This window comes from Trachypithecus francoisi, unplaced genomic scaffold, assembly GCF_009764315.1.
Source record: "Trachypithecus francoisi isolate TF-2019V2 unplaced genomic scaffold, Tfra_2.0 Lachesis_group2, whole genome shotgun sequence".
NCBI lineage: Eukaryota > Metazoa > Chordata > Mammalia > Primates > Cercopithecidae > Trachypithecus > Trachypithecus francoisi.
Window position 1 is genome coordinate 143,649,611 of NW_022681465.1, and position 8,561 is coordinate 143,658,171.

The following is an 8,561-nucleotide window of genomic DNA, read 5'->3' on the forward strand; positions in this document are numbered from 1 at the left end:
AGGGAGGGATTGCATTGGGGAGTTATACATGATATAAACGTTATGTACATGTACCCTAGAACTTAAAGTATAATAAAAAAATAAAAAATAAAAAAAAATATTAATTCATAGAAGAAGTGAAGCTGCTGAAACATCTTCTGCTGTAACTTGACTAGTACTTGTGTAATTTACACATGGTGATGTAAATATGAAGGAAGATTTATTTTTTCCTCCTTGGCAACAAATGTGATTAACTCTGAGCTACCTAAAATTCTGAAAGATTACATTGTAAGCAAATATGGTCTTAAACTGAAGTTTTGCATAGTTATATATTTTATACTGAACCTATGATGACAAGAAAACATGCTGGTTGCCTAGATGAAAGAACTCGTACTAGAATATAAATCACTACTTCCTTCATGGAGAAAGTCTCACTATGGAAAAGAAAAGCTGTTGAACTAAAGTGTTCTTAATGACATTAAAAACTGAATTACATAAGGTTACAGCATTAATTCTTGAATACTATCATCTTTATTATGTAATATTATGGATGCTGATCTGAACAATAGTTACTGCCTTTTATAGTTTTTAAGTAGAACTACTCTGTTAAATATTTCAACTACCACTCAAATGTCCTGTTATGGCAAGTTTTGAAACCAGTTTGACCTCAGACTTTTAAGGATATGAATGAATCATGCTTATTTACTTGTCTGAGATCTGTGGTATTTTTAATGATTTTAATAATTCCATTCAAGGAAAGAATATAGAATGTTTTTCATGAACTAATGACAAAAATAAAAGTTAAATGCTAGAATGAACAGTTTCTACAAGTTCTTATGACATATGTAAATGATTCAACAATTAGCAATAAGTGGTAGTGGTAATTTTGGTATTAAACATCTGTGAAAAGTTAGCAGCAAAACCTTACACATTTGTTTCCAATTTAAATTTTATTTTCCATCAAAAGAATACTTATACATCAAAACTTTATAGAACCAGAATCTATTTCTTTCATCAGATGTAATATGTTAACTGTAATTTTATACCACTTTTTTTAGAACTGAATACTAATGAGGATTGAAGATTAATTTTGAAAATTCAGTATCACTTTCTTAATATCATCTAACAGTTAAAATAGAATATCCTGAGCTTGCTGAAATTGCTTTAACATGTATTTTCTAAATTTAACATAAATATTTCCTGTGAGATTTATTTTTCAAGCATGAGCATTATTTAAGCAAAACAACACAAAAACAGTTTAAATATATAGACTCTTCTGGAGGCAGCATTGATACTAATAAATTAGATGAGTTAATAATCAAGGAGTACACTAAATCTTTTAACAGCTACAAGAACATGTTCTTTCAAAATACTCATGTAGGTGTTTCATATGTAAAACTGCTATTTTACTCAATATTTATAATTGCAGAAAAGCAAAAATTATGAATGTAATAACTAGGTATATTGATCACCTGTATGCATACTTTCTATAAATGAGTTCAGTTTTCTCATTTTTTTCTTTCCCTGTATTTGTACTTACTGAATTTATTGAAATTTATTTTATATCTGAATGTGATAAAAAATTTTGGTCTTATACTTTCTTTGACTTTTTATTGCTTCATTTTCTATTGATCCATTTTATTGTCTTTTGTATAAATATTGGCCTTTGAAAGCTTGAAAGTTTTTGAAAAAATGGTCCTTAAACACAAATGGTTTAAGAATTTCAATGGAGAGTTTGACGATTATATGGCCATAGGTGGAGCCATGGAGGGACAAAGAAAGAGCAAAATTGTTCAGCCTCATGACTGGGAAAATGAAGCTCCATGGCCTGAAATAGGGAAGAGGAGCTGGCCTGTCGGGAGAGATGCTTGTTTGAGTTTTGGACTCGGGAAGGGGAACATCACACATTGGGGCCTATCGTGGGGAGGGGGGAGGAGGGAGGGATTGCATTGGGGAGTTATACATGATATAAATGATGAACTGATGGGTGCTGATGAGTTGATGGGTGCAGCACACCAACATGGCATAAGTATATATATGTAACAAACCTGCACGTTATGCACATGTACCCTAGAACTTAAAGTATAATTAAAAAAAAAAAAATAGATTTCTAGATTGTAAGATGATGGCAGAAAATTCAGATACAGGGTCTAGCAGGAGACTGGAGCTCTGGAACTGGAGCTGAGGTCATAGCACAGATAAGACCAGGATCATCTGCCTGAAGTCATAGTTGAATCATAGAAATTGTAAGATTCAAAGAAAAGAATGATGTCCTGTGAGATCTGAGCAGCTATATTTTTTCACTCAGTGGCTTTAAATAAAATGGATTTATACCTCCTATCAAGGTTGTTATTCTCCCAACGAATGTAAATCTTCCTATTTGTAACCAGAGAAAGTAACAGAGCAATGATTATGATGATGATGATAACAATAAGGATAATAAAATAATGATGATATCATTGTAAAGCAATAGTAATAATAAAAACAAGTCCCCATGTACTCCTTATGTACCAAGGGCAGTTTATTTCACACAAGAAAGTTAAGGCACAGAGGGGTTAAGTTTAATGACTTGCTGGACGTCACTTAAATAATATGTGGTGGAGTTGAGGTTTGAATTCAGACTGTTTGGATTTAGAGCTTGTTTTTTTAACCATTGACTGCTAACCATTAAAGATACTGAAGTAAATGTTTCTCAGAGTCAGTAACAACAAGCTACACAATATCTTGGAAGTATGTGTGTCTTTCAGGGAAAAAACAAAGCCATTTTTAAATAATCCACTTATTTTTCTGAAAGATTGCTCTAAGGGGTCCAAACCGATTCTTCTCAAACTGCAATGTGCCCCGCAGATCAAGTTCCCTGCAGATCTTGCTAGAATGCAGAATCCGACCCAGTAGATCTGAGGTGAGAGCTGTAATTCTGCATTGGTAACGGCTCCCAATGCTGGCCCTTACCCACACTCTGAAGAGCAAGGGTCTGCAAAGTCAGGAGGCAGATGGAGGTATGAGGAAGCTGTCCTAGTGGTTAGAGGTAAACTATGTTCTGCACTTTTATCTAGAGGAGTCAGGCTCTTGTTCAATGTCCTTAAATTGTTGAAACTACGATTAATTCATTATTACATCTAGGCAGAATACTTTCTTAAAGAAGAGACTAATATTTTTAAGAAGATATGGGTCTGTACTTTTTTGAAAATCTCTTATAATCACCTCTACCTGTCCTCTTTTTTTCTGGTTCCATTTGGGTTTGACAACATAAGATTGTGGTTAGACGCAGGATAGTTTGAGTTTGAATGTCAGTTCTTCTTCGTGAACTACAAAATTACATAGTTGACTTACCTTGTGTGAGTTTAGTTCCCTCATTTGTAGTATAGGGGTGATAATGGTGTTAGGGTTATAAGACTGTGGAGAGGATCAATTGAGACAAGGCGCATAAAACATGCTAGGGCACTTGGCATGGTACATGTGTTCCCTGAACCTGGGCTTACGATTGTTACAGCTTTATCTCTGCCCATGTGCTGTGTCCTAGTGTCACACTGCCTGTCCCTGTAATGGAACACCTGTGTTCTCATCTGGAACCTCGGGTGATTTTTTCCATTCTCAGCTCACACCCAGAGCCCCCTCCAAACGTCCTCACTTTCACGTTTGTGCTCATGTTTGTCTTTCAACTGGCACAGGAATTTCACGCAACAGTGAAGACATTTATAAATCAGGGGTTTCTAGACTTTGCGTGTTTGTTTTCCTACTAAAATAGAATAATTGTGAGCTCTATATTTTGAAGAGAGGAAAAGAAAGGATACAATTTTCTTTGATATTTTTCTTTGTATTCTGTGGTAATACAGGATTGTTCCTTTCAATCGCTCTTTTGAAGAGAAGATTTCATTTTTGTTTTTGTTATTTTGTGTAAAGCAGAGATATAGACTAAATAATGAAATAGTGTTAGACTGTAATAGACAGACAATATTAACACAACTGTCTGTGTTTTAAAAGCTGCTTTACTTTTTGAAACGGGAAAAACCTGAAACTCTTTCTTTCCAGCTCCAGAGAGAGCCATCCTGATGGAACCTACTGACCAGGAGGACACAAAAGAAAAGAGGGAAGAGATGAAAGAAGGTGAGGGTCTCTATTGCCGGCAGAACTGGACTGTGTGTTTAACTGGAAAGGTGATGGAGAATGTAGTTATGCACGGCTCTCTGGACCCTTCTAGTGAAATAAGGAACTAGTTAAATAAGGCAAGACAGAAGAATGAGGCTGCCATCTAGAGTTAGTAACAGGTAATGTTCCAGGGCACAAGGGAGCCAAAGGCAGAGAGCTTCACTTTTTAATCTGTGCAGTCTTCATGCATAATAATGATCTCATTCCTCTGTATTAGTCAAGGTCTTCCCATTATAAGTGACGAATTATAACCAGATTAAACCAAAAAGTAAAATAATTTATTGACTGATTGATACGGTTTGTATTTGTGTCCCCACCCAAATCTCATGTAGAATTGTAATCCCCAGTGTTGGAGGTGGGTCCTGGTGGGAGGTAATGGGACCATGTGGGCGGTTTCTTATGGTGTAACGCAATCCACCTTGGTGCTGTCGTCGCGGTGGTGAGTCTTCATGAGATCTGGTTGTTTCAAAGTGTGTGGCACCTCACCCCTCTCTCCCTCTTGCTCCTGCTCCCACCACGTGAGGCACCTCTCTCCCTCTTTGCTTTCCACCATGATTGGAAGCTTCCTGAGGCCTCCCCAGAAGCAGAAGCCCCTGTGCTTCCTGCACAGCCTGCAGAATCATGAGCCAATTAAACTTCTTTTCTTTATGAATTATGCAGTCTCAGGTTTTTTTTATAGCAGTGAAAGAACGGAGTAATACAATGATGTAATTGGAGTAGGATGAGATGGAGTGAGCATTAGGTATGCTGGAGCTAGGGGATCAAATGATATCAACTCACTCTCTCCTGCTCAAAAGCATACCTACTCCCCAAAAATGCTTGGCTCTCCTTCTTCCTTTTATTAACATGTGGTCACTATTCTATCATGGGCTTTACCCAGGAAATGAGTTAGCTATGTGTATATGTGTGTGTGTGTTGGGGGGTGGGGAGGGGGTGGAGGTCTCAGTTTAGCTTTTCTGCTCCAATACCTATCCACTGATGACTTCTAAACTTTTCGTCAGCCCCATCCTAATTCTGATTTCCAGATCTAGATATTTAGAGGGCAATTTGGCCTAGATGTCTAATAAGTCATTCAACTACAAAGCAGTCAAAATAGAAGGTGCTACTCTTCTTATGTTTTTATCGTTAGTTATTTGTGTTTCTCTTCCATGTTGATGGTGACACTATCTTTAAATTCCCCTTGGACTTTCATCAGAGATCAGAATTTATAAGTTGATTGATACATATTCATTAAATAAATATATATTGAACATGCAAAGTGGAGATGCATCATGTGTAACATAATTTTGTTGTGAGGATTAAATAAAATAACATAGGAAAAACATTCAGTAAAATGCTTGACATGCATAATTTCATAACCAATGAATGAAGAGGATACAAAAGATATTTTTAAGCTTGTGTCTTTTATCCTATTGTTTCTCAAGTGATTTCATAACATGAAAGAATATATTTTTCACACCCAGAGAAAGTCACCTTACCACCAGAATATCCTTTAGTACACTTCAGGTTTGCCTTGAAGTGTCTGTTTGCATTTGTTAATATAAATGAGAGAAGAGCAGAGAGCTTCTCCCACTTCAGGTAAGCCCGTAAATGGAGCTGTCCCTACTGCATCTCAGGGCATTGTTAGATACATATTTCACTTTAGCCTGGAATCTGTTTGAAATGAGTTGAGTGTGTAAAAAGAATGGTCATATATATATAACTATATATATATGGCAATAAACCAATTATTAATAATGTAAAATGTAGTGAGTGATATTACACACCCATCTCTATAAAAGGCATTTTCTCAAACATGCTCTTTAGTGTTTACTGGAGTCTCATACATTAGGTGTAAAAAATGGCATTAAAGGTAGAGAAGGGGGTACTCAAGGAATGGCAGTCACATATATGGCAGGAGGAAGTGAACCTAAGCCTCAGTGCTGCATGTCCATCCCTCAGCTCACTGCACCTCAGTGCCATACTTAGCCCTGAGAAAACCTACTCTGCCCACGGACATTCACTGGGGTAGCATCCTTTACAGTTTTCAAGAACAGACATTATTTTCTGTTGGGGGAGAGCATTTCCTTCATAAGTAAAATTTATCCACCAGTACTGATCCTAGAGGTGTTGAGTGCCTTGAAAGCTCTCTGTGTCATGAACTCTTAGACTAGAAATGAATCTTAAATTAGAATGGCACAAATGTGTATCACGAACATATAAACACACTCAAGCATACCACGCCTGACATTTAAAATGTCTGGACTAAGAAAATGTGAGGCCAAAGGTTTGGATAAATAAACTAGGTGGACATAGAAGCCCCGTAGGACAATGACATGAATGTTGTCAAGAAAGGCTGTGTGTGTTAGAGGCCAAAAGGCCTGGATTACTTATGGGGATATGAGCAGTGTCTAGACAGCAGAGATGAGGTATCGTTAGCGATTCACCTGGGCATGTGCCTTAACATTGCTTTTCCAGCAGGGCAGATAAATGATGGCCTGAAAGCTGCCTCAGAAAATCAATATGATTCCAGTCTGTTCTCCACAACCCTGGAGGAGAATGGGCATCCCCTATTCTCACTATTCCAATGTCAAGAGTGTCCTTGGGGGAAACACCCGAGTCAGCAGGGGCAAGGAGGTGCAAGTAGCATTTGGTAAACAACACAAAAGATCTGTAGGACACAGTGGAAATATTCATGAGGGAAGAGAGCCATGGAAAGAAGGGCTGGGGATAAGAAGCAAAAAATTGTAAGAGAATGTGATACGACTAGGACAAGGCTGCTTGCCAAAACTCTGCACAGGCAGCAGTCAAGCTGGTCTTCTAGTCTCCTTGGACAAGAAGGCTCTGTTGTCCTGATTATGAGCTCTCTAATAGAGTATATAGATTTTGAGCCTTTCTTTTTGCAGGAAGATGACTTTCTGTAACCATGCAATGTATATTCAACTTGTAATAGAAGCTAACTGTTTAAAAAATTTGGATGCTCTTTTTTTCTTTATCTTGGTCTGATTGCTCTGGCTAGGACTTTCAGCACTATGTCCAATAACAGTGGTGAAAGTGGACATCCTTGTCTTGTTCCAGACTTAGAGGAAAGGCTTTTAGTTTTTCCCTGTTCAGTATGATACTAGCTGTGGGTCTCTCATATATGACTTTTATTATGTTGAAGTAAGATATTAACATTTTATGTATATTAAAAAATGTCTGCGCTTGGATGGCTATACTGCCTTTGTAACCAGGGAAAAGGCTCTGGTCTCCAATACAAATAGGCTTTGGAAAAGGATCTTTGCAAAAGTGAAAAATCTAGGGAGTCTGTTTTCCTTTGATACATTGTTCTTTAATTTATCATTTGGCTTATCTCAGAGAACAGAAAACATGATGCCAACTGTGTAAGAGAAGTGGAAATGTATTATTACCTATAAAAGAAAAGTCAAAGAGTAGATATAATTTAGGCATGGCATGGCTGGAGACAGAAAATCGGTGCCATCAGAATATATTTTCCCTGTATCTCTTGTTTCTGTTTCCTCTGCTCTTTAACTTCATTCTTAAAGGGGCTCCCATTTATTCTTACAAGATTGCTGCCTGTGGCTCTGAGAAAACACATCCCAGGAAAAAAGAGTGACAATCTTTCTCTTAGGATTTCTAGGTAAGGACCAGAATATCAATGGATCTGTTTTAGGTCATGTGCTGATGCCTGCACTAATATCTGTGACCAAGGGACTTCCATCTGTAGGTGTTCATAGGCCCAGATTATGTGTTCCACCCCAGATCATGATGAAGTTAATACAAATGAAGACACAACCTTGAGGGTAGGGTTAATCACAAAAAGATAATTGAATGTTAGTTTCTAGAATATGGATGGCTGGATATAGAAACATCAGCAAAAGATATCTACTCTATTTGACTTTTTTACTCCTTAGTTCCCATACTAGCTACTAACAACACTCATTGTTGCTAGAATATTTCTACTTTCTGATGTAAACCTATAGTGGATTTTCAAATCCCAATCTTGCTAACAAATGAAGGAGCCATAGTGTATTTCATCAGGATATTCAATATATATGTAAGGCTAGATACCAGTAAAGTGGATGACTTACTCTTTTGCATAAACAAAACAGTAAATGGAACCAAGAAAAATTTAAACCCACTATGACCAGATACACTGATAGTGAATGTGACCCAAAATTATAGTTAATCAGTGGCAAAATTGAGGGCAAAATTCATATCTCCTTATTTCCATACCAGCGTCCTTTCTTTCTTTGAGTAGGAATCATCCAGTAGCCTAATACTCCTCCTCTCTCCATGGTATTTTACTTCTCCAACCACAGAAAATATAACATCCATTTGTGAATGGTAAAAAACAGCAGTAGTCCTGGGTAACTCAGTGATTCCTTCCTTTGGACTTTGTCTTTTGTAGGAAGGATATTTTCTCTTTTGCTCCATGTCTTTTAATTATATTA